This window comes from Pituophis catenifer, unplaced genomic scaffold, assembly GCF_029215685.1.
Source record: "Pituophis catenifer annectens isolate HBS135680 unplaced genomic scaffold, rPitCat1.0.hap2 SCAF_5, whole genome shotgun sequence".
Classification (NCBI taxonomy): domain Eukaryota; kingdom Metazoa; phylum Chordata; class Lepidosauria; order Squamata; family Colubridae; genus Pituophis; species Pituophis catenifer.
This window is the reverse complement of record NW_027256885.1, coordinates 68,956,913-68,981,785: the sequence shown is the minus strand read 5'-3', so window position 1 is coordinate 68,981,785 and position 24,873 is coordinate 68,956,913. Positions and strand designations below refer to the sequence as shown.

Genomic DNA, 24,873 nt, shown 5'->3' with positions numbered 1-24,873 from the left:
AGCACTCAGTGCCAAAAAGGTTCGCCAACACTGCCCTATAAGAATAGGAAAACATTTGGATAAGAATTGTGCTAAATTTCTTTTTCTTTTTATAAGGGTCCACTGTTCCTTTTTTTAACTCTCATCTGAGACCAGGTCTTTTTTATATATATAATTTAATTGATTTTCAGAAACACTAAATTAAAACATAAGCAAAGAAGAAAAAATAATTTAAAAAAGAAAAAAATTAAGAAGAAGAAAAAGAGAAGATAGAGGTTCAAAAAGAAAAAAAAGAAAAGAAAAATAGAACAAGAATGGCTTCCAATTTTCCTAGGTACAGATATAAACAAAAAGGAGACATCAAATTCTTACTCTAGGGTTATAATCCCTTATCATTCTGATCATCAAATTCCAAAATCGACATTTCATTTTCTTCAGGCTTTCACCAAAAAATCCCAAACTGATTTCCAAGTAGAAATAAAATTAGTCAAAGTCTTTTCTTTAATCAAAGCTGTCAATGTCTCCATCTCTTCCAATTCTATCAGCTTCCTCACTCATTCTCCCGTTGTAGGCATCTGTGAGTCCTTCCATCTTTGTCTGTATAAAAGACTCAATACTGTTATGATACATAAAAGCAAACTTCCATAAAACTATCTTCTGAGCTGAAATATAGTTTGGAAGTAGGAAGAAAGGGCTTGCTAATTGTTAACATATGAGCACCATCTTGTGGTCCATCAGTTGCATTGTTTTTGATGTTTGTATCTTTTCTTTAAGTTGCTGTCCCTAATTGGTACATTTCTAGCATCTATCTTTATCTACTTTGACTTTTGTAAGAATATTTCAAGTTAGGATAAGAGCTTCACACTTTATCTTTCCTTCTTTCTTAATAAAGCTTGATTTTGCTGATCATTGTGAGGTTAGGCATCTTTAACTGGCCTTAGTTAAGTGTTGTCAACCTAGAAATGAGTGGAAAGGCTGCAACCTCTAGTACAACATTTCTCAATCTTGGCCATTGGAAATGGATGAATTTCAACTCCCAGAATTCTCCAGGCAGCTAAGCTGGTTAAACCAAGATGTCTATAGAATTCGGGAAGTTGAAGTCCATTCATCTTCAAGTGCCCAAGTTTGAGAAACACTGCTCTGCAATGCTGCAGAGGGAGGAGGTTATAGTACAGTATAAAAATGATTCCACCTGTAACTTTGTTAATAGGTAGTAAGGCAGCACAGGCTGGGGGAGGCCAATCTCTCTCCCATATTAAATTTTGGGGGAAAGATTTAAAGAAATACATCTCCTTGAAGAGAGCTGATGGCATTAATAACTGTTCTGACCCAGCCTTAGCAGAAACAAGAAATAGACTCCTTTTCATGAAAACCCCCACTTTATTTACCATATTTTTCAGATTATAAAATGCACCAAGATTTCAAAGAGGTAAACAAGAAGAAAAAAGTTTTTGCCTTCCCCGGCCCCCAGGGGCACTCTGCAGGCCTCCCAATCCCTCTGTGTGTCCTGTTTTTGCAAAAAACAGCCCTGTTTTTCACAAAAATGGGATGCCTATAGGGTTTGGGAGTCCTGCAGAGTGCTCCTGAGGGCTGGGGAGGGCAAAAACGCCCCCGTTTTTGTAAAAATGGGCCTGTTTTTGGCCTCCCAAACCGTCCATGTGTCACGTTTATGCCCTCCCCAGCCCCCAGGAGCACTCTGCAGGACTCCCAAACCCTCTGCACGCCCTGTTTTTTTGCAAAATATGGCCCTGTTTTCATGAAACCTGCTAACTTTTGTCTTGGGTGAGATCTCTCTCTCACTCTCTCTCTCTCTCTCTCTCTCTCTCTCTCTCTCTCTCTCTCTCTCTCTCTCTCTCTCTCTCCCCCTCCCTCCCTCCCCCACACACACACGCACACACACACACACACACACGCCATCCTCCAGTGCTGGAAAAACTCTGAACAGGGTTCGCAACTTGGATGGCATCTGTCCAGACTTTCTATAGATTTGCTGTTGCTGTAAATGGCGCTTCTATTTCAAGCCTTTCCATCCATTTGCCTTGCTGCTTTCACGCGGTGGTTGGTGGGGGGTTTCCCTGACACTTTCCCCCCCTCTTTGTGACAAACGGTGGGGGTTGCGTCTTGGCTTGGATTGCACGCATTTTCTCACGATCTCTTTGCCCGCGGATTGGGGTCTGCCTACAACCAGGGGGGGAAAGGATGAGGAGATTGTGGTTTGTTCGGCGCTTGCCAAAGAAGAAGGCTGCCTTCGTTCTGCCATCGAATTTGAAAATGAAACGGCATGGGCCGGTTTTTAAACGCGTCAACTTCCAGGGTAACAGTAACAGAGTTGGAAGGAACCTTGGTTGTTGGCAGACCAGATCCTGTCCTGTTTTCCTTCTTTTAAAAGCAAGTTTAACCCGGAATGAAAATAACAACCAGGGCACGCTTTAGAGAGGTAGTTTAAATAAGCAACTCTTAAAAGACAGGATTAAAAGAGCCCAGTTTTGAAATTGGCACATTCGAAAAGGGCAGGGAAAGTGAGGAAGGAGAAAACTAATCAATTAGACTTAATTCTTTAGGGATTTTTTTTAAAATTCGGTTCTTCCTTTTTTTAAAAAAAAAAATTGAATAATATAACAGAATAACAGAACAGAATAACAGAGTTGGAAGTGACCTTGGAGGTCTTCTAGTCCAACCCACTGCTCAGGCAGGGTTGTTGTTGTTGTTAGTTAGTTGCGAAGTCATGTCCGACCCATCGCAACCCCATGGACAACGTTCCTCCAGGCCTTCCTGTCCTCTACCATCAGGGGTGGGTTCTACTTACCTTTACTATCGGTTCTCAATGGGAGCATGTGTGCATGCTTCTACGCATGCGCAGAAGCTATTGCGCATGCACAGATCATCCATTATGACGTCCAGTCAGATGGGCAGAGCCTCCTGCCACTTTTACTACTGGTTTGCAAGAACCGGACAGAACTGGGAGCAACCCACCACTTTCTACCATCCTCTGGAGTCCATTTAAGCTTACACTGACTGCTTCAGTGACTCCATCCAGTCACCTCATTCTCTGCCGTCCCCTTCTTCTTTTGCCCTCAATCTTTTCCAGCATTAGGCTCTTCTCCAGTGAGTCCTTCCTTCTCATTAGGTGGCCAAAGTATTTGAGTTTCATCTTCAGGATCTGGCCTTCTAAAGAGCAGTCAGGGTTGATCTCCTCTACGGCTGACCGGTTTGATCGCCTTGCAGTCCAAGGGACTTGCAGGCGTCTTCTCCAGCACCATAGTTCAAAGGCCTCAATTCTTTGGCGCTCAGCCTTCTTTATGGTCCAACTTTCACAGCCATACATTGCAACTGGGAAAACCATAGCCTTGGCTATACGCACTTTTGTTGGCAGGGTGATGTCTCTGCTTTTTAGTATGCTGTCTAGATTTGCCATAGCTTTCCTCCCCAGGAGCAAGCGTCTTCTAATTTCTTGGCTGCAGTCCCCATCTGCGGTGATCTTGGATGGTACCCTATACCATTTCAGACAAACAGTTATCCAATCTCTTCTTAAAAACTATCAGTGTTGGAGCACCCACAACTTCTGAGGTAAGTCATTCTACTAATTAATTGTTCTAATTATAACAAAATTTCTCCTTAGTTCTAGGTTGTTTCTATCCTTGATTAGTTTCCACTGGGGTGAAATCCAACAGGTTCTGACAGGTTCTGGAGAACCAGTAGTGGAAATTTCAAGCAGTTCGGAGAACCGGTAGTGGAAGTTTTGAGTAGTTCGGAGAACCGGCAAATGCCACCTCTGGCTGGCCCCAGAGTGGGGAGGGAATGTGGATTTTGCAGTATCCTTCCCCTGGAGTGGGGTGGGAATGGAGATTTTTCAGTATCCTTCCCCTGCCACGCCCACCAAACCACACCCACAGAACCGGTAGTAAAAAAATTTGGATTTCACCACTGGTTTCCACCGATTCTTCTCCTGCCTTCAGCTGCTTTGGAGAATAGGTTGACCCCCTCTTCTTTATGGCAGCCCCTTAGATACTGGAACACTGTTATCATGTCTCCCCATAGTCCTTCTTTTCATTTAGCTATCATATCCAATTCCAGCAACCATTCTTTATATGTTTCAGCCCCTCCGGTCCCCTAATCATCTTTGAAAATATAAAACAAAACTAATGGATAAGAGACAAACGCACACACTGTTTGTCTAATCAGATTGAACAATAGTTTTCAAAATGTAGTCATCTGTTTCCTAATAATACAAACTCTGAAACAAAAAATTGGCCGCCTTTAGAGTGACATCATTCTTATGATCTATGAGAAGTGAAATCTAAGATTTCATCAGGGAGTTCACTTAGAAGTGATGTGAAATGTGAGCAACAGGTTTTATCATCAAATTGGCAGCATGGTAGGCATATTAATGAGGTCAGAGGTGAATCCTACAGTAAGCTCGTTGAAAATATGTGTCAATGGCTTCCTAATCAGTAGCTGTTAAACTTCATATGGATTGTGATGTTCATTGTGGGCAATTTTTTAAAAAAAGTTTTGGCCTTTTGGGATGACAGTGTTTCAGTGTTGCCAAGAAAAGAGACTGAGAGAGGGAGCTTTTTAAAGTACAGATGCAAACTAAATAAAATACCTAGATTATAAGGTGCTTGGTGCTCTCTGGGTTTGGGTTGTTGTTGTTTTTTGCAGACATTTAATTATGCAACTAGATAACATCATCAGTGCTGTCAGAGTATATTCATGAACTGGAATAGGACATAGCAACAAAGTCAGCCAATGGGGGCTATTTGCTGATTCAGACAGAAAGGATCCTGGTCATGGCTTAATTGTTCTGTATTAAGCTCTGAGTTCTGAAACTGAAACTAGTCTGCTATTCTCTCCTCTGCCTGTGTTTTTTGCCTGTAACTCTCTACCACGTTGGAAGAATCTGCTGTTGATATTGTACAGGTGAAACTCGAAAAATTAGAATATCATGCAAAAATTCATTTATTTCAGTAATGCAACTTAAAAGGTGAAACTAATATATGAGATAGACTCATTACATGCAAAGCGAGATAGTTCAAGCCTTGATTTGTCATAATTTTGATGATTATGGCTTACAGCTCATGAAAAGCCCAAATTCACAATCTCAGAAAATTAGAATATTGTGAAAAGGTTCAATATTCTAGGCTCAAAGTGTCCCACTCTAATCAGCTAATTAAGCCATAACACCTGCAAAGGGTTCCTGAGCCTTTAAATGGTCTCTCAGTCTGGTTCAGTAGGAATCATAATCATGGGAAAGACTGCTGACCTGACAGTTGTGCAGAAAACCATCATTGACACCCTCCATAAGGAGGGAAAGCCTCAAAAGGTAATTGCAAAAGAAATTGGATGTTCCCAAAGTGCTGTATCAAAGTACATTAATAGAAAGTTATGTGGAAGGGAAAAGTGTGGAAGAAAAAGGTGCACAAGCAGCAGGGATGACCGCAGCCTGGAGAGGATTGTCAGGAAAAGGCCATTCAAAAGTGTTGGGGACTTTCACAAGGAGTGGACTGAGGCTGGAGTCAGTGCATCAAGAGCCACCACACACAGACGGAACCTGGACATGGGCTTCAAATGTCGTATTCCTCTTGTCAAGCCGCTCCTGAACAACAAACAACATCAGAAGCGTCTTACCTGGGCTAAAGACAAAAAGTGCTGGTCTGTTGCTCATTGGTCCAAAGTTAAGGTGACCAGATGTCCCGCTTTTGGCGGGACAGTCCCGCTTTTGAGCAATTTGTCCCGCGTCCCGCGGCGTTTTAAAAAAGTCCCGATTTTTCATTCTGCCTCCTGGTTCCCGGCTGCCTCCTGAATCCCCGCTGATGGCTAGAGGGAAAAAACCTGTTTAAACTCTTGCCGCGGGGCTTCAAAGGGCCGCCCTACATTAATTAGCTCGGCTTCCCCCTCTCAGCTGATTTGCACAGGGCTCTGCTCTTGCTAAATTGCTCAGTTTTTTTTTCCTCTTTGTGCAAACCAAGCTCAAAACGAAACTGAAAGTAAAACAGGCTGTTGGCTTTGCGGTTTGCTTGCAACGTTGGAAAATTAGGCAGCAGATTTATTTTCCTTTTCCTCACCAAAAAAGGTAAGTGCAAACAATGGAAAATTATTTAGGGCAAAAGAGGAGAGTTCAAGATTTTAAAACACAAAAGAAAAAAAAGCTCTTTTTAACTAGGGAATTGTAATAATTGAGATATTATTAATTGTATACTGTGTTGAAAGCAGAAATGGTTAAGTTGTGGTTTGGAGGAATATATGGGGGAAATTATTTGGTTTATTATTATTGGTAAGTATAATTAATTGATTTGTAAGAAATTGGATTGCATGGAAATAATTGGAATATTCATGTTCATATTGATTAATATACAAAAAAGATAGTTATATAACTAATTGATTTATATTAAAATGTTGAATTTGTATTAAACAACTGTATTACATAATTACATAATTAACCAATGTGAGGATGGATATAAAAATAGATGACAATGGGAAGGGGTATAAAATAGAATAGAAGGGAAAAATTGAATTTGATTAAGATTAGAGATGAGGATGAAGGGTAATATTGTTTTTTTAAAAAAATAGATGAGGAATAAATATGGCAAAAAGGAAATATAGAAATTGTAAATTTAATTGAAATGACTAAACACTGTTTAAATTTGTGAACCAGCCAAATATTCTGTTCAAAGAAAATACATTGTATGTATGTGTGTTTCTAATTATTGCTATTTATTCATATTTGTTCTCTTTTATTCTTTAAAGTTTAACAATTCATTCTTTATCTTAATATCTTTATATTTGTTTGGGGTTGGCTTTCTTCCCTTTCATCTTTTTTATTGTACAGCAATCTTTCTCCTCAAACCTACCACCTCTCTTTTCTTTCCTTCTTACTTTCTCTTCCCCCCCTCTTCTTCTCCTCCCTACTTCCTCTTCCTTTCTCCTTCTCCTCCTCTCTTCCTCCCTCTCTTAACCATCACTCCTACTCTAATTTCCCTTCCCTTCCTTCATCCCTCTCAATTACTGTATCCTTTTATGCATATGGACTACTCAGAGGGCTGAAAAAGTTATTTTTGACTGGTCCTCGCACTTTTGACCAGTCCTCGAACTTACGACTGTCCTCACATTTTACATTTTTGCCCTATCTTGTCATCATGGTGAAGAGAAGCAGTTGTGAAATGAGTGACGTGGTTGTTAAGAATGCTGCACGGGCATAAATGTGAGGATGGTCATAAGTGTGAGGACCAGTCAAAAGTGTGAGGACCTGTCAGAAATGACTTTTTTCAGCCCTCTGGTTAGTCCTTTTGTGCATATGGACTACTCAGACGGCTGAAAAAGTTATTTTTGACTGGTCCTCGCATTTTTGACCAGTCCTCGAACTTACGACTGTCCTCACATTTTACGTTTTTGCCCTATCTTGTCACCATGGTGAAGAGAAGCAGTTGTGAAATGAGTGACATGGTTCTTAAGAATGCTGCACGGGCATAAATGTGAGGATGGTCATAAGTGTGAGGACCAGTCAAAAGTGTGAGGACCTGTCAGAAATGACTTTCCAGCCCTCTGAGTAGTCCCTATACACATAGCCATGGCCACCCGGTCACATGACCAGCTAGCCACGCCCACCCAGTCACATGGCCTCCAAGCCACGCCCACACAATAAGCCATGCCCACAATGGTGTCCCTCTTACCAATGTTAAAATCTGTTCACCTTACCCTATACACATAGCCATGGCCACCCGGTCACATGACCAGCTAGCCACGCCCACCCAGTCACATGACCAGCTAGCCACGCCCACAAAATAAGCCACGCCCACAATGTCCCTCTTTACCAATGTTAAAATCTGGTCACCTTATCCAAAGTCCTCTTTTCTGATGAGAGTAACTTTTGCATCTCATTTGGAAACCAAGGACCCAGAGTCTGGAGGAAGAATGGAGAGGCACACACTGCAAGATGCTTGAAGTCCAGTGTGAAGTTTCCACAGTCTGTGTTGATTTGGGGAGTCATGTCATCTCCTGTTGTTGGTCCACTGTGCTTCATTAAGTCCAGGGTCAACGCAGCCATCTACCAGGAGATTTTGGAGCACTTCATGCTTCCTTCCACAGAAGAGCTTTATGGGGATGCTGACTTCATTTTCCAGCAGGACTTGGCACCTGCCCACACTGCCAAAAGTACCAAAACCTGGTTCAATGACCATGGGATTACTGTGCTTGATTGGCCAGCAAACTCACCTGACTTGAACCCCATAGAGAATCTATGGGGCATTGCCAAGAGAAAGATGAGAGACATGAGACTGAACAATGCAGAAGAGCTAAAGGCTGCTATTGAAGCATCCTGGTCTTCCATAACACCACAGCAGTGCCACAGGCTGTTAGCATCCATGCCACGCAGCATTGAGGCAGTAATTGATGCAAAAGGGGCCCAAACAAAGAACTGAGTACACATGCATGCTTATACTTTTCAGAGGTCCGATATTGTTCTATGTACAATCCTTGTTTTATTGATTTCATGTAATATTCTAATTTTCTGAGATTGTGAATTTGGGCTTTTCATGAGCTGTAAGCCATAATCATCAAAATTATGACAAATCAAGGCTTGAACTATCTCGCTTTGCATGTAATGAGTCTATCTCATATATTAGTTTCACCTTTTAAGTTGCATTACTGAAATAAATGAACTTTTGCACGATATTCTAATTTTTCGAGTTTCACCTGTATAATGTGAAACCAAGATTTATTTTTATTTATTTATTTATTATTGAATTTCTATACCGCCCTTCTCCCTGAGGACTCAGGGCGGTGTACAGCCAAAATTAAAAAACATGCAGGACAAATATTAAAAAACAATTAAAAGATATATAAATTTGGCCCAATTAAAACTCATTACCAATTAAAATGTTTAAAACATTTAAAAACAATTAAAAATTTCTTCTTAAGCCAGCCCGGCTTGCTTGAAAAAATGGGTTTTAAGGGCACGACGGAAGGCACTGAGGTCCTGGATTCTCCTTATCTCTGGGGGGAGCTGATTCTAGAGGGTAGGTGCCCCCACAGAGAAGGTCCTCCCCCTGGGGGTCACCAGCCTACACTGTCTGGCTGATGGCACCCTGAGGAGGCCCTCTCTGTGGGAGCGCACGGGTCGATGGGAGGTCGTCGGTAGCAGCAGGCGGTCTCGAAGATAGCTAGGCCCTATGCCATGGAGCGCTTTGAAGGTGATAACCAACACCTAACAGATTGAGTGATTGCTTCTATTAACTGGGTTTTATTGCTGGGTCGCTTCTGACTAACAAGTTTCTTTAGTTGGCTCCATAGATTTTTCAATTGGGTTAAGGTCTGGGCTATTCCCAGGCCATTCCAGCAGTGGAATATGATTATTAAACAGTAACAGAGTTGGAAGGGACCTTGGAGGTCATCTAGTCCATCCAGGAGACCTGTACTAGGGATTTGAACTGCCGAACTGCCTACCTTTCTGATCGACAAGCTCAGTGTCTTAGCCACATCTTGAAACTAAAAAAAAAAGTGGTGTTATTAGCCATCAAACCTCAAAAACACACTTTCCCCAAAAGGTTTCCACAATTTTGGTCCCCTCTTCTTTGTGGCAGATGGGTAGACTTTAACTCCCAGAATTCCCCAGCCAGTAGGGAATTGTCCACATATCATAAGCTTGCTGAGATCAAGAAACACTGACCAAGAGTTTGGGCTCATATTGATCAAAAATTTTCTCATCCTCATTTGACCACCAGAATTCAGTGGTTTAACCTTGGGAGATGTGCAATTTCTCAGCTAAATCTACCCCCGAGGGTTGTTTGGAGGAATAGAGAGTGAGATGAGGAATAGATTATCTTTCTGGAAGAGCCATTGTCCTCTTTTATAGGGCTCAGCAGCCGGGAAGGGTTTTACAGATGGCTCCTTCAAAGGACAGAAGTTCTTCTCCTGTCATGAGAACTGCGGTGTCTTTGTACCCATCAACCAGATTGAACCTGACAAAGCGGTTGAGGGTAGTCCAGCAGCACCTCGAAGAGGAGGGATCCGGGAGTGTACAAGAGTCCATCTTACAACAGGAGATCTGTTGTCGTCCCCAGGGCTAACCGTTGGAGACCGGGTCTTTTTCAAGATGGAAAACAGCACCCCTACTGGCAGTGTGGTATACTGCAACCATCTTGCAGGGAAATTTGAAGCCGGAGTGTTTGTGGGAATATTTCTAGTAAGTACTTGTCCAGTTGAGATACACTCCTGAACATTAATTTTTTTTTCAATTTTTTTTACAAACATATCAATGCGTGAACAGTATGGCACCTGGGTATCATGCATTCTAATACAAATAGAACTAGTAAAATTAATCATAGTTATTACATTCAATCAACTTATATATTTCTAATAATAATACACATTTATATTGAGTTACAGTCTATCATGATTCAATTATTCCATATTTTCTCTTACTATTGCTTTTATTTTATTACATAAAAGTGTGTACACTAATATTCCCCCTCTCTTATTTCTATATCTTATTCTAACTTTTAATCATATCACCCTTTATTTAAAAAAATGTTTTCTTTCTATCCTACCTAACTTCTAGTCATGTCACCTACCTAAAAAGAGAAAAGAAAGAGAGATAAAAAGAAAAGCAAATCAGAACAATAATAAAAAAGATAAATCATTTATCCATCGTCTCTTGCCCGCTTCAATACTTTAATTGCTATGCTTTTTTTGACTTGCCTCCCATATTCCTCTCTTGGATCTTTAATTGGACACACTTTTTCAATATTCAGTATTTCCCCCACTGTTTCAACATTTCTAAAAATGTTGAAACAGTGTGGGGGAAAGTTAGGTGTTTGTTTGCTCCACCATTGGAAATTTGGGCGAAAATGGAAAATGTTTGTCACGCTGAATTATCAATAGCTTTTCAATTATAACGTCATGCTAGGACTTTGTAGACTTTGTTAAATGTCATGGTTTTTTTTTCCCCAAACGTTTTGTGTTGTGGGTACATGTCTGTATAACTAACTGAAAAATATTGTTGATTCGGGCAATTATGCATATATATATATTTATTTTAAAGTAAATATTGATTACTGTATTTATTGATTAGATTTGTAGGCCTCTCAACACTGTGTTAATTCTTGGCTCCTTACAGAATAGAACCACTTTAAGAAAGCAGTTTATATAGCATAGAAAGGAACCAATATTTTTCTTATTTTTGTTGTAGATAGAGCTACAAGTAGCTGAAATGTAATAGCATTGGAGCCTTTTCTTCTTGTTTAAGAGAAATAAGCAGGAAAAAAAATTGTCAGCATTAAAAATAAAGAGGTTATCATTTTTGGATTTAGATCTCAGGGGTGTCAATTTGGCCCGTGGGGTGCTTACATTTGGCTCGTGGGACCACCCTGGAAACAGTGAAGGACCGGCCCGTGGTGCCTCTGCCAGTGAAAACGGAGCTCAGGAGGGCTGCATGCGGCCTTCCCGAGCTCTGTTTTCACTGGCAGAAGGTTGCAAGAGGCCATTGCAGCCAAAAACTGAGCTTGGGAGCCCACTTTCGCTAGTAGAGTGCTCAGGCCACTACAGGTGCCCCCGACACGAGTGCCATCGAGCTGACCATGCCCACCATGGCCACGCCCACCCCAGCCTCCCAAGGTCAAACACAACCCCGATGCGGGCCTCAGCAGTAGTGGGTTTCACGTACCTTCGCTACCAGTTCGGAACTGTGAGAGCATGTTCGCATGGACGCGCTTGCTTCCTTTGCTCGTGCATGGCGCTTCTGCGCATGGGCCGAACTTGTGCATGTGCAGAGTGTCCGTGATGATGTCAGGATGGGTGGGCAGAGCGTCCCGCCGCCGCCACTACTGATTCGCCTGAACTGGGGCAAACCGATAGAAACCCACCACTGGGTCCTCAGTGAAATCGAGTTTGACACCCCTGCTCTACATCAAACCAAGAAAGGTTTTCAGGAAAAAAAAAAGTTGAGAAAAATGGAAAGAGGGAAATGAAATTAGGGATCTGAAGCCCAAAAGACAGTTTAATGTGAGCACACAAGACGTATCTGCCAGCATCTTATCTGTGTCTTTTCCTGGACTTGCTAGGTTCCTTAACTTAAATGTCTCTTCATTCATAATTCTGGAACTACCATATGAACCCAAGAAAAAATGCAGCATCTTTAGAGAGGTGCCAAAAAGTTTGGTCTACTCCAAAACATCTGGATTTTACATCCAATGTTTTTTGATGGCTGGGGAATTCTGGGAGTTGAAATCCAAGTTTTCAAGGTTGAGAAACCCTAAATAAAGTATGGTTATTCATCTATTGATCATCTCGATTAGTTTTAAATCTTGCTATAGGATCAGCCCGTGGAATCCTGGGATGGTTACTTCAAAGGCAAACCTCTCTGTCATTTCCCATCACCCAAATATGGGATCTTGCTCCCCCTTTCTAAGGTGCATAAAGGTAAGATTCATACTCATCAAGGTTTGGGAATATTCTTGCATTTTTCACATTTTGCCAAAAATTGATCCTATGGGTTTTTTGAATGAACTTTGATTGTGGTAATAATTCATTATTGTCCCTGTTAAACACCAACATCTTCATTAGTGATGCATTATCCATTGCATATTACAATATATACAACATTTTCTGCAAATTATTTGGGCTTTCAGCCAACAATAGAGCCTTGTCTGTCTCCATATGATTTGTCTCCCCAACCAGCACATCTTTGACCAAGGCACAAGCATTCCTTATATATCTGTTCATAAAATACTGTACTTTTCGGAGTATAAGACTCACTTCCCCCCCCCCCAAAAGTGGGTGAAAATTGTGGTGCGTCTTATATACCAAATGTTGCTGAAGCCCCACCCACCTGCCGGCCCCCACCCTTTGGCCATTTTCGGCCTCCTCACATTGCGTTTTTGGCTTCTGCACGCCCCATTTTAGACCCATTCCAGGCTGCAGGGATCGCCACAGCACATAGCTGCCTCCTTGCATCGCGTTTTCGGTCTCCGTGCGCCACATTTTCGGCCTCCACATACCCTGTTTTTGGCCTCCACATGTTGCATTTATGAACCAGCCATAAATGCAACGTGCGGAGGCCAAAAACGGGTTGTGTGAAGGCCGAAAATGCGACACATGGAGGCCAAAAACGTGACGCACGGAGGAAGAGATTGGCAGCGATGTGCTATAGCGATCCACACAGCTTGAAAGAGGTCTAAAATGGAGTGTGCGGAGGCCAAAAATGTGATGCTCAGAGGCCAAAAACACATCACGCGGAGGCGGCGATGGACTGTGGTGATCCCCGCAGCCTGGAACAGCTGATTGGTGGTATTCTGGGAGGCTGATCCAACTGCCAATCAGCTGCTTGTGCTGAATCAGGCTGCGATAATGTGCTGAAGCTGACCAGGCTTTTTGCTGTTTGCTGCAAGGACGCTAGCCAGATGAATACCGATGGATATTGGTAGAGGCAGATTTTTTTGTTGTTGTTTTCCTCCCTAAAATCTAATGTGTGTTTTATACTCCAGATTGTTTTATAGTTCGAAAAATACAGTAGGTTAAATAACCAAGTGGGCTTTCACACATCCTTTTCCTTGTGAGATTTTATTAGCTACAGCAAAGTTTTAAAAGCTAGAAACTTTGATCTGGAATTGTTGAGTTTTTTTCATTTTAATTCAGATTGTTACAATCATAAACGGTGTGTCCAAGATCCCAATTGCACATTGGGAATAACTGAACACCAAATGCATTACACTCTCTTAAAAGTACAGGTATTCCTCTACTTACAACAGTTCATTTAGTGACCATTCAAAGTGACAATGGCACTGAGAAAAAGTGACTTGTGGCTGTTTTTCACACCACAGTGGCAGCAACCCCCCCCATGGTCACATGATCAAAATTCAGGTGCTTGGCAACTGGTTCATATTTATGACAGTTACAGTATTGAGATAGGTAAATCTTTGGTTTGAATAAATGTTAGAAAATATTGGGTCTGAATCTTTGGCTGGTTCCTCTTTGTCAGTTAGACAAATTGCTGTATTAGCAAGGATGTATTTTTATCTTGCTGACCCAGACAGATGTATCCTGTTGTTTCTGTAACTGCTGTCTCAGATGTCACATGCCAGAGGACGATAACATATGTTACTCCCCTTATCGTATATCTCAACCCCCATGTCTGGAAGGAACGGTTTAGTTCCTTATCATACCATATATGTCCAATGTACCAAAACCCTTGACTATGCTTCCGTATTAGATAGTATAAATATCTATCTTTGTAAACCCTTTGGGGTTCAGACATTTTGCTTGCTTTTGCTGTTTGAACCTGCGCAAATAAACTTTCCTACAATGAAGAGCTTGGCCTAGTCCTGTCATTCCTACAAAAGTTACCTGGTGACCGCGGCAGGACTACGGTCAAGGCGATATTTCGCTGAGCGCCGTTTTGACCCCTCGGGCCCACTGGGTGGTCGCTCCTGAACATTCTCCAGGCGCCACAGGGGCTTGGATCTCCAAGAGACGGCAGCAACAACCCTCTGGTACCGACGGTGCTACAAGCGAGCCCAAGAACCCTGCAGTGTAGGAAAGGAGGTCTGAACAATTCCTGTCCAGGACGTAAGAAGTGAAGACGCCTCAGGTGAGTATATATTAAAGTGTGTAGTACCTGTCTCGCTTGAAGACAGAAGAGGGGGACTGATCACCCTCCTGGACTTGGGGCGGAGGCCTTAAAGTAGTCCGTGTCAGGTTGTGTGGGTGGTTAAGCCACTGCAGTTCTCGTTAGTGACTGTGAGCTCCGGGGCTGCGAGTCAGTGGCAGTGTGATAGGATGGGGGGGAAACAGAGTGTGCCCAACCCGCCGTTGGCATGCATGCTAAAAGTAACCCCTCATATCCGAAAGGAAAAAAGGATAGATTGAGATTTTTGTGTGAAACTGTATGGCCACAGATGGGAACAGGATGGCCACCACAAGGTTCTTTCAAGAAGGAGGTAGCAGATGAGTTATGGGGTGTAATAGCAGTAAATCAGAATAAGTACCCTGACCAGTTTCCATATATAGATCAGTGGGTGAATGCTTTGACTGAAAAGTCTGATGATTTGTTACAATGTCAGGCGGAGATGGTGCGACTATGCGTAGCTCGACCAGGAAATAGGAGGGTAAAGGCGAAATCGGAGAAAGGAAAAGATAAAAAGGTTGAAAGATATGTTATGAGAAAGAAGGTTCTGGCAGAGGAGCCGGAGGAAACTATGAGGCCCCCTCCGTGTGCTCCGCTGCTGCCACCCGTGCCCCAACAAGCACAGGGGCCGGTTGGAAACAGGAATGGGCAGCAAAGGAGAGATAGTAGTGATGATGGAGGAGTAAAGGTTAAGATGGGTCCCTCTGCCAATAGTAGTGGGCAAAGTGAGGATGATGAAGAGATTTTAGGGGCAGTAGGCGGAGAGGTAGTAGTGGGAGTGCAAACTCGGTCAGCTACGGCGAAGGCGGAAGCCGCTGCTAAACAAGAGTTTCTTGCGCCACTGCACCAAGTGGATCAACAAATAACAAATGCACAGGGGCAGATGGAATATATAGCTCTTTTTCAATATGTGCCGTTTACCACTACCGATCTTCTGAATTGGAAACAGCATTATGGGCCACTGACCACTAAGCCTACAGAGATGGCTGATTTATTCCAAACTATTATGCAGACACATAATCCGACTTGGCAGGATGTGCAGCAATTGTTGAGTACACTGCTGACCCCTGAGGAGAGAGAGAAATGGAAGGCGGCTGTTCGGAAATGTGTAAGGGTTAGATTCCCAAATGATAATGATGATGCTTTTCTGCAGAGGTTGGCAGATCGGGCCCCAACAACAAACCCAGGATGGGATCCCAGGGATCCTCAGCAGATGACCCAATTGAGAGAGTATCAAAATTTGGTGGTAGAGGCTCTGAGACAGGCAGGAAAACCTCCGGTGAATATGTCAAAGCCTTCGTTGGTAACCCAGGGAGCAGATGAGAGTCCGGAGAGTTTTCTTCAAAGGTTGATAGAGGCATATGAGCTCTATACTCAGGTGGATCCGAGGCATGCGGATAATGTAAGGATGTTAAATGAGAGGTTCATAGCTCAGAGTTATGATGATATTAGAAGGAAATTGCAGAGAGTAGAGGGAGCCTTGGGGAAAAATACGACAGAGTTATTGGAGCTTGCCAGGAAAGTGTATGTGAATAGGGACAAGGTGGAAAAGAAGGAGAAGGACGCAAGAATGCAAAAGAAGGCTGATGTTAGGTTCAGCTTGTAGCTTACTCCTAACTTGTTGGTCAGGCAATATATCTGTTTCTTTAAGAAACAACTGAGCCACGTAATCAGGGTTTGCTGAACCCTGTAATTAGGCTACAGTGCATAAATAAGCAGTGCAGAGAAGTGTTCCTTATTCCTGATTGATCCTGTTTCTGTTGCTTCCTGCGTCTTTCTGCTGATTGGTGTTAGACTGAATTGTTATATGGTACTTTATACCGAGAGTTACTAAAGTCTGTTTGCTTTGGTAAGGGAAGATACTTACTGGACTGATATTACTGTTTATGACCTTGGACTGTTTTACTTACACCGAGACTGCTTATTATCTTGTATATAAAGTATTTTTCTCACACGAGCTGCACGTTTATCTCCTTCCCTGTGTGTTTCTGCTCTGCTCGTTGCACAAGCAACAAATACTTTTTACACACACCCTAACAGCTGAGTTGTTGGCATTGGCTTTACAAGGAGGAATGGCCATAAGCCCTACTCAGGGTGAGCCCTTGGGCCCAAATCAATGTGCTTATTGTAGAGGAGAAGGTCATTGGCAGAGAGAATGTCCCAGGAGAATGATGAGGGGAAAGGGAATGATGCGAAGACCAAGAGGCAGATTGAATGCTGGATTTGGAACACGTGGGGGAATGCTAGCAGGAAGGTTCCAAGGAAGAGGGGGAGAACGAGGATGGCACGGAGGCAGAGGCTTTGGCAGAGGCTTTGGAAATGCTACTCAAGGACAGGAGGCAGAAAGTATTGGATTAGCTGAAATGGGCTAGTCAGACTGATGGGGACCAGGCTTGGAGGAGGCCCCACCCGAGCCATTGGTTACCGTAAACATAGGAGGCCAGCAGACAACATTTTTGGTGGACACAGGGGCAGGAAGATCAGTTGTAAATAAACAAGTTTCAGCACCTGGACCACATAAAATTCAGGTCCAAGGAGTATCTGGACAGGTCCTGGGGCATCAGGTCCTGAAACCTGTTACATGTGATTTTAAAGGGACTGAAGTCCAACATGAATTTCTTTACATTCCAGAGTGTCCAATTCCGTTATTAGGAAGGGATTTGCTTTGCAAGTTGGGTGCAACTATTGCATTTGATGAAGGTCGGCAGAGGGTGACAGTCAGACACTCACCAGAAGAAACTTGGAGGTTAATGGTGGGGAGACAGGTTGACATAGGAGAACAAGAAGAGAAGTGGATCCAGTTTGATGTGCCTGGATTATGGGCAGAGGATAATCCACTGGGCTTTGCGGCTCATCATCCCCCTGTGGTGGTAGAGGTAAAGCCTGGGGCTATGCCGGTGCATATAAGCCAATGACCAGTCTCCAGAGAGGCCATTTGTGCTATTTACGAAAGCATTCAGAAATACTTAAAGGCAGGTGTTTTGGTACATATTCAGTCCCCCTGGAATACTCCAATAATTCCAATTAAAAAGCCTGATGAGTCTTATCGCCCAGTGCAGGATCTAAGACCCATAAACAGTCTGACGGTGACCCTACATCCAGCAGTGCTGAACCCCTATACACTCCTCAGCCTGATCCCCCCACAAGCGGGCTGGTTTTCAGTAATTGATTTAAAAGATGCCTTCTTTACCATCCCAATACATCCCATAAGCCAGCCTTTGTTTGCCTTTGAGTGTGAACACCCTTGCACAGGAACAAAAATGCAATACACTTGGACTCGGCTTCCCCAAGGGTTTAAGAATTCCCCTGCCTTATTTGGAACAGCATTGGCCACTGATCTGCAATATTATGTCCCTCGATAGCAAGGGGATACAGTTTTACAATATGTTGATGATGTGTTAGTAACAGGACAGTCAGAGGATTTATGTTGGGACAATACAAAGGCATTGTTAAAGTTGTTGCTTGAGTGTGGGTACCGGGTGTCAAGGAAGAAAGCTCAGTTGGTGAAAAAGCGTGTTAGGTATTTAGGATATGACATTGAGAAAGGAAGTCGGGCTCTGGGACCAGAGCGGAAGCAGGCGATTTTAGCTTTAGCCGAGCCCCGAACTAAGAGACAGCTGAGAAGTTTCTTAGGGTTGGCAAGTTTTTGTCGTATCTGGATTCCTAACTTTGCTTTGATAGCAGCTCCTTTATATGCCGCCATAAAGGGACCAAATGTGGAACCCCTTGAATGGGGAGGGGAACAGAAGAGAGCTTTTAGTGACATTAAAGAAGCTTTAACACAGGCACCAGCTTTAGCACTACCAAATTTACAGAAGTCTTTTAATTTGTATGTAGACACCAGTAAAAATATTGCTTTGGGGGTACTTACCCAGCCTCTAGGTAGTTGGCAACAACCGGTAGCTTACTTATCAAAGCAGTTGGATGGAGTAGCAAAGGGATGGCCTCATTGTTTGAAGGTGTTGGCTGCAATTGCAGAGTTGATACAGGACTGTAATAAGCTTACCTTCTCCTGTCCCATCAATGTGCATTCCCCACATGCTGTGCAATCCATACTAGATACTAAAGGTCATTTGTGGATAAGCAGTCAGCGGTTAGCAAAGTATCAAGCAATAATGATTGAGAATCCCCAGGTAAGGCTGATTGTGTCCAATCGCTTGAATCCAGCAACCTTGTTGCCTACTGAATCAGTACCCACACATGACTGTCTACAGGTGCTTGACAAGGTTTATTCCACCCGACCTGATTTAACTGATATTCCATTGATTGATGCACAATTGAATTGGTATACTGATGGTTCTAGCTATGTTATGGATGGAAATAGGCTATCGGGATATGCAGTTGTGGATGATGAGAAAGTAATAGAAAGTGGCCCATTGAGTAAAGGTTACAGCGTGCAAGTAGCTGAATTGTGGGCACTGATAAGAGCTTTAGAGCCGGCGGAAGGAAGAAGTTTGAATGTATGGACAGATAGCAAATATGCATTTCTTACTCTGCATGCACATGGAGCAGTGTATAAAGAAAGAGGTTTTAAGGACTCAGCAGGCAAAGACATTTTACATGGACATCTTATCAGCCGCTTGATCGAAGCTGTTAATAAACCAAAGAAAGTTGCAGTGATGCATTGTAAGGAACATCAGAAAGGAGATGACAAGGTGGTGTTGGGAAATAGAGCCACTGATGTGGAGGCTAGAGAGGCCGCTAAGCGGGAAGAACCTTCTACAGACTTGTTTGTCCAAGTTGCTATGATCTTGGGGGTTTTGCCTCCAGAAATTAAACCTTCATATACACAACAGGAGAGCGTAAAGGCAGTTACTGACTTAAAAGCAAAGATAGAGGATGGGTGGTATGTATTACCAGATAAAAGGATTTTTGTGCCGTCGTCAGTAGCCTGGACGCTAGCTCAACTAGCTCATAACACTACTCATATGGGGAAAACAGCTTTGGAAACAGCATTAGGCAGGGATTATTATATTAATGGTCTTGCTGGTATTGCTGCAGGGATTGTTGCCAAGTGTGTTACCTGTGCAAAGGTCAATCCGAGACAAGGACCGCTGTTGCCCCCTGGAGCAATACCCAAGTCTTACATTCCAATGGAGTATGTCATTATAGATTTTACTGATATGCCAAGGTGTGGGCTCTACAAAGCAATGTTAGTTATGGTTGATATGTATACGGGTTGGCCAGAAGCATTCCCTACTAAAACTAAGCAAGCAAGGGAAGTGGCTCGGCTTTTGTTGAAGGAGATAATTCCCAGATTTGGAATCCCTGGTCATATAACTTCAGATAATGGCCCTGAATTTGTCCACCAAATTAATCAAGCGGTGGCTAATGCAGTAGGTATACATTGGAGGTTTCACAGTGCGTCTCACCCCCAGTCGGGAACTTCTATAGAATGTATGAATCGGACTTTAAAAGAACGAATTACAAAAATATGTACTGAAAGCCACCTTAAATGGCCAGATGTCCTTCCCTTGGCTCTTTATGCAATCAGAAGCTCTTCTTGAGGGCAACATAAGTTATCTCCCTATGAATTGATGTTTGGCTATCCTCCGCACCTCTTGCGAAGGAATTTAACTGGATGGCCAGATTTAGGTCATAAGGGGGGTGTATGGAATTTAGAAATGGTACAGGAACTTAATAAACAGGTGGAGAAGCTCCAACAATATGTGATGGAACAGGTACCCCCAAGATTGATTACACGCTGTCATCCCTATAAACCGGGAGATAAAGTTTGGGTGAAGCACTGGAAGAAGGAACAGTTAGAGGGAAGATGGAAGGGACCATACACTGTTATTATGGCCTCCCCGCTTGCTATTAAAATTGCAGAATGCAAGTCGTGGATACATTGGACACGTGTCAAAGCAGCTGCTGATCCTGGTTGGACGGTGACTGTGGACAAGCAGAGGCCAACTAAATTGACCTTTAACCGCAAGTAGTTCCAGTGGGCAGCCCTGCTGGAGCCTTACTGGCAATAGGCTTCTCTACGCACGGCAGTGAAGAAGCCCCTGCTAAGCCACCCCTGGAAACTGGCTTTCTACACACGGGTGAAGATTAAACGACGATGGAGCTGCTACTGGCTATGTGTTATATTTTATTGTATGGAATGAATGTGCAAAGTAATAATGTATGTATCACCAATTTAGGTCAATGGAGCAACCCCGATGAACGACCCCGCATTGTGCAGGCCTATACGGTAGGATCCGGTAGCTGTGATGGAGGTCCACCCTTGTCATTTACTCCTGAATGTTGGAATGGTATTTTACCACACCCTTGTCAAAGTCCGCAAGCCTTTGATAAGATTATAATGATAGCTTGCCAGATCCGTGGTTACTCAAACCCAGGGGCCTGTCAATATGTGGGTTATGCTTTTAGAATTGGGATATGTGAGAAGGCCCCTTATAAAGACGGGAGTCCTCCAATTGTCGTGGAATGCGGGAATCCATTGTATTGGGGATGGGAGCGAGTTACTACCTTCACTCAGTTGAGACTTGGGTGTCAGGGAACTTGTGTCTTACATCTGAAGCAAATAGAATATGGGGTGACCTTGAGAACTTCTAAGAAAGGTAATAAGAAAGGGCGGAGACCTAGATAAATTAAGTTGGGACAGGGCCCTTGTGTCCCGTGTATGCGGGAAAATTATGCAACCATCTATTTACAAATTGGGAGACCAGAATCTTGTATCTTTGACCTTACTACTTGTGTCTGGGGATGATCTGTCCCCGTACCCACACACACACAAACACAGCCAGTCGAGGGTTAAGGAAACACTTTGGAATGCACCCAGGTCTTATCTCCCACTTGGCAGCGATAGACACACCGTCTGCCAAGTGACTTTATTTTCAAAGTAAAACAGAAAGATAAATACTCAAGAGTCCAAATGTCCGACACTTTAAATCTTTCTCTCAGCAGTTCCGGACGAGGCTTTAGTGACTATCCAGGGTTTGCTTTGTTCGTCACAAAGATCCTTGACCACCACCCTCTATTATATAGTCTCTGGGGTGTGGTCCAGTGACTCAGTTCTAATCCCTAGCATGCCTCCTAAACTGCTGCAAACGTTTATCACGCCTTCGGAGTCGTGCGTCCAGGAATGATGTTTCCTCATCACTCTGATCCAAATCAGCTGTCTCCTCTCCCTCGGCCGGCACTTGAGACAATGCCAGAGGGGAGGGGCCTGGAGAGGGAGGCCTGGCTGACTCCTCTTCCTCATGCTCGGAGCTTTCTTCCTCCGATGGGACAGGCTCAGAGGGTGGGGCCACAACAGGGGAAGCAAGAATGAGTTGATTTATAGGTGTAATGGTACGGAGGGAGTTTTGTGTTATAGACTAAGTAATGATAATAGGTTTCTGGGAAGCCCGACCCCAACATCACTTAACATTTCTAGAGTCTCTAGAGAGGTTGAGGATAAGGAAAGAAGAGGGAAAGAAGTTCATCAAGAACTAGATGCGTGTGCTCCCTGTGTAACAAAAGCGAGGATGGGAGAAAAAGTCATCAATACATTAATATACCATACACAGGCACCAAAAGGATGTATGGCTTCAGGAACTACATGTGTACATAATCACACCATGTATAGCTTATGCTTGCTTAAGAACAAAACTATATGCTATAATCCAGCAGTGCCCATTCGTCTTAATGTAACCTTGTGGGCCGGCTTAGCTAAGGATGGAACTCGTCAGAAACCAGAAGGTGAGGGACGGTTATATCTGTTGAATTATACCCTCCAGTTGAAACAAGGGAAGCAGCCTTTGACATTAGCCTTTGATGCTTGTGTGGCAATGAGTAAAGGTAAAGGAACCTCATGTGGAGATCAAACATGGGTAGATTCATACATACATAATCACAAAAATTTATGTCACTCTAACCTTAATTGGGCATATGGAAACCCGAATCAATGGCTTCCGTGTGCTGGTAGTACTCAATGTTCTGGTTGGAAGTGTGTGTGTGATTACACCAGAGGAGGCTATGCAGGTTGCAAACATATTAGTTCATTCAGAAGAGGTCATGGTAATAGAGTGGAACTGGAGATAGCTCGTACCCACCCATTGGTAGCAAGCTATGGGTTTGGAATTGATGGTACAGGAAAAGATCCGCAGACGTACCTAACAATTAAAATTGTACAAGTTTTTGAAGGGGAGGTGAGGTCATTAGGATGGTCGGTGTATGATACCTTGCAGAAGTTACATAAGCCGTTACCTGTTAGTACCAAAGCAAACATTTTGTTCATAGAATTGGCTGAAGAGGTGGCAAAAACACTGATGGTCAAGAACTGTTTTGTTTGCAGAGGCACGAATATGGGAGAACAATGGCCTTGGGAGGTGATGGAAGCCAATCCTGTAATTTACAACAACCTCTCACGTGCCGGGAACATTACAAAAAGGACACAACTCTCAGGTATTGTGTGGACACTTACCACCAACTTGGTAGGAAGAAATTGTTTTGTCAGGGAAGGATCAGAATATGTTGGGGAATTGATTTGTTTAGGGTCTTGGAATACCGGGTACCGGCAATGGACGTCTCCTAGTAATTTATCTCAACCTGATAAATTTGACCTCACCTTTTTAAGTTACCTTGCTGATGTGCAACCTACACAGGAATGGATAGCACCAAACAACATGTATTGGATTTGTGGTAAGTTAGCTTATGAGGAACTCCCTTACAACTGGTCAGGCTCATGTGTTTTAGGTTGGATAAAGCCTTCCTTCTTCCTCCTTCCTATACAATCTAGGCAAATATTAGGGATTCCAGTATATGAACAACTTGGGCATAGGAAAAGGAGGGAAATCTCTACTGCTTTTTCGGACTTCCCATGCAAAGAGCTGTCTGCCTATGAAAAGGAAGAAGACGTATGGACAAATGAATGAATAGTCTGTACGTATGGTAGAGCAACCTGGGCTGAAGATGGTTCGTGGGGATATAGAACACCAATATATATGCTAAATCGAATCATTAGGCTCCAGGCAGTGTTGGATTTGGCTGGGATAAGAATAGATAAGGCACTTAATATCTTGTCTGAAGTCACCGACAAAATTAGGACAGCTGTATATCAAAACCGACTAGCTCTAGATTATTTATTAGCTAAGGAAGGAGGAGTCTGTGGAAAGTTTAATTTGTCCAACTGCTGTTTGCAAATTGATGAAACTAGGAAAGTTGTTAAACAACTTACAACTGAAATTAGGCATCTTACACATAATCCATTCCAAGTGTGGAAAGGTTTTGGTCTTAAAGGGATGTTTGGTGAATGGTTCCTGAAGCTTCTGGGCTTACAAGCCATAATGGCACTCATTGGACTGATTGCAGCTGGATGTGTTATAATACCCTGTGTGCTACCGATTATGATTAAAACCTATCCAATAGTTTATCTATGTTAGTGGAAAGGAAAGCTACTGCTCAAGTAATGGCCATGTGGGAATATGAACGTCTCCAGAGAGAAGAACCTGAGTATGTGACTCTTCTGGAAACTTCAGATGAGTCACAAAGGGGGGAAATGAGATAGGTAAATCCTTGGTTTGAATAAATGTTAGAAAATATTAGGTCTGAATCTTTGGCTGGTTCCTCTTTGTCAGTTAGACAAATTGCTGTATTAGCAAGGATGTATTTTTATCTTGCTGACCCAGACAGATGTATCCTGTTGTTTCTGTAACTGCTGTCTCAAATGTCACATGCCAGACGACGATAACATATGTTACTCCCCTTATCGTATATCTCAACCCCCATGTCTGGAAGGAACGGTTTAGTTCCTTATCATACCATATATGTCCAATGTACCAAAACCCTTGACTATGCTTCCGTATTAGATAGTATAAATATCTATCTTTGTAAACCCTTTGGGGTTCAGACATTTTGCTTGCTTTTGCTGTTTGAACCTGCACAAATAAACTTTCCTACAATGAAGAGCTTGGCCTAGTCCTGTCATTCCTACAACAGTATCCTGGGGTCATGCAATTACCTTTTGAGACCTTCTGACAAGCAAAGTCAATGGGGAATCCAGAGCAGGGGTGGGCTTAAATTTTTTTAGCAAGGGGTTCTCTGCCCGGTTGCTAGGTGGGCATGGCCTAGTCAGCCTCCTGCACCACAGTGGGGTGGGGGGATATTTTTGCCCTCCCTGGGCTCCGTAGGCTTTCCTTGAGCCTCCGGGAGGGCAAAAACTGCCTCCCCAGGCTCCGGAGGCCCTTTCTGGCCTTCCCAAACTTCCGGTAGGCCCATTTTTTTTAATTTATTTATTTTATTTTATTTTGAATTTGTATACCGCCCTTCTCCCTGAGGACTCAGGGCGG

General features: G+C 43.0%; 1 pseudogene; it reads left to right on the top strand.

The window, feature by feature from the left end:
• Positions 1-24,873, top strand: part of LOC139317704 (ubiquitin carboxyl-terminal hydrolase CYLD-like) — an 83,880-nt pseudogene that overhangs the window by 18,050 nt on the left and 40,957 nt on the right.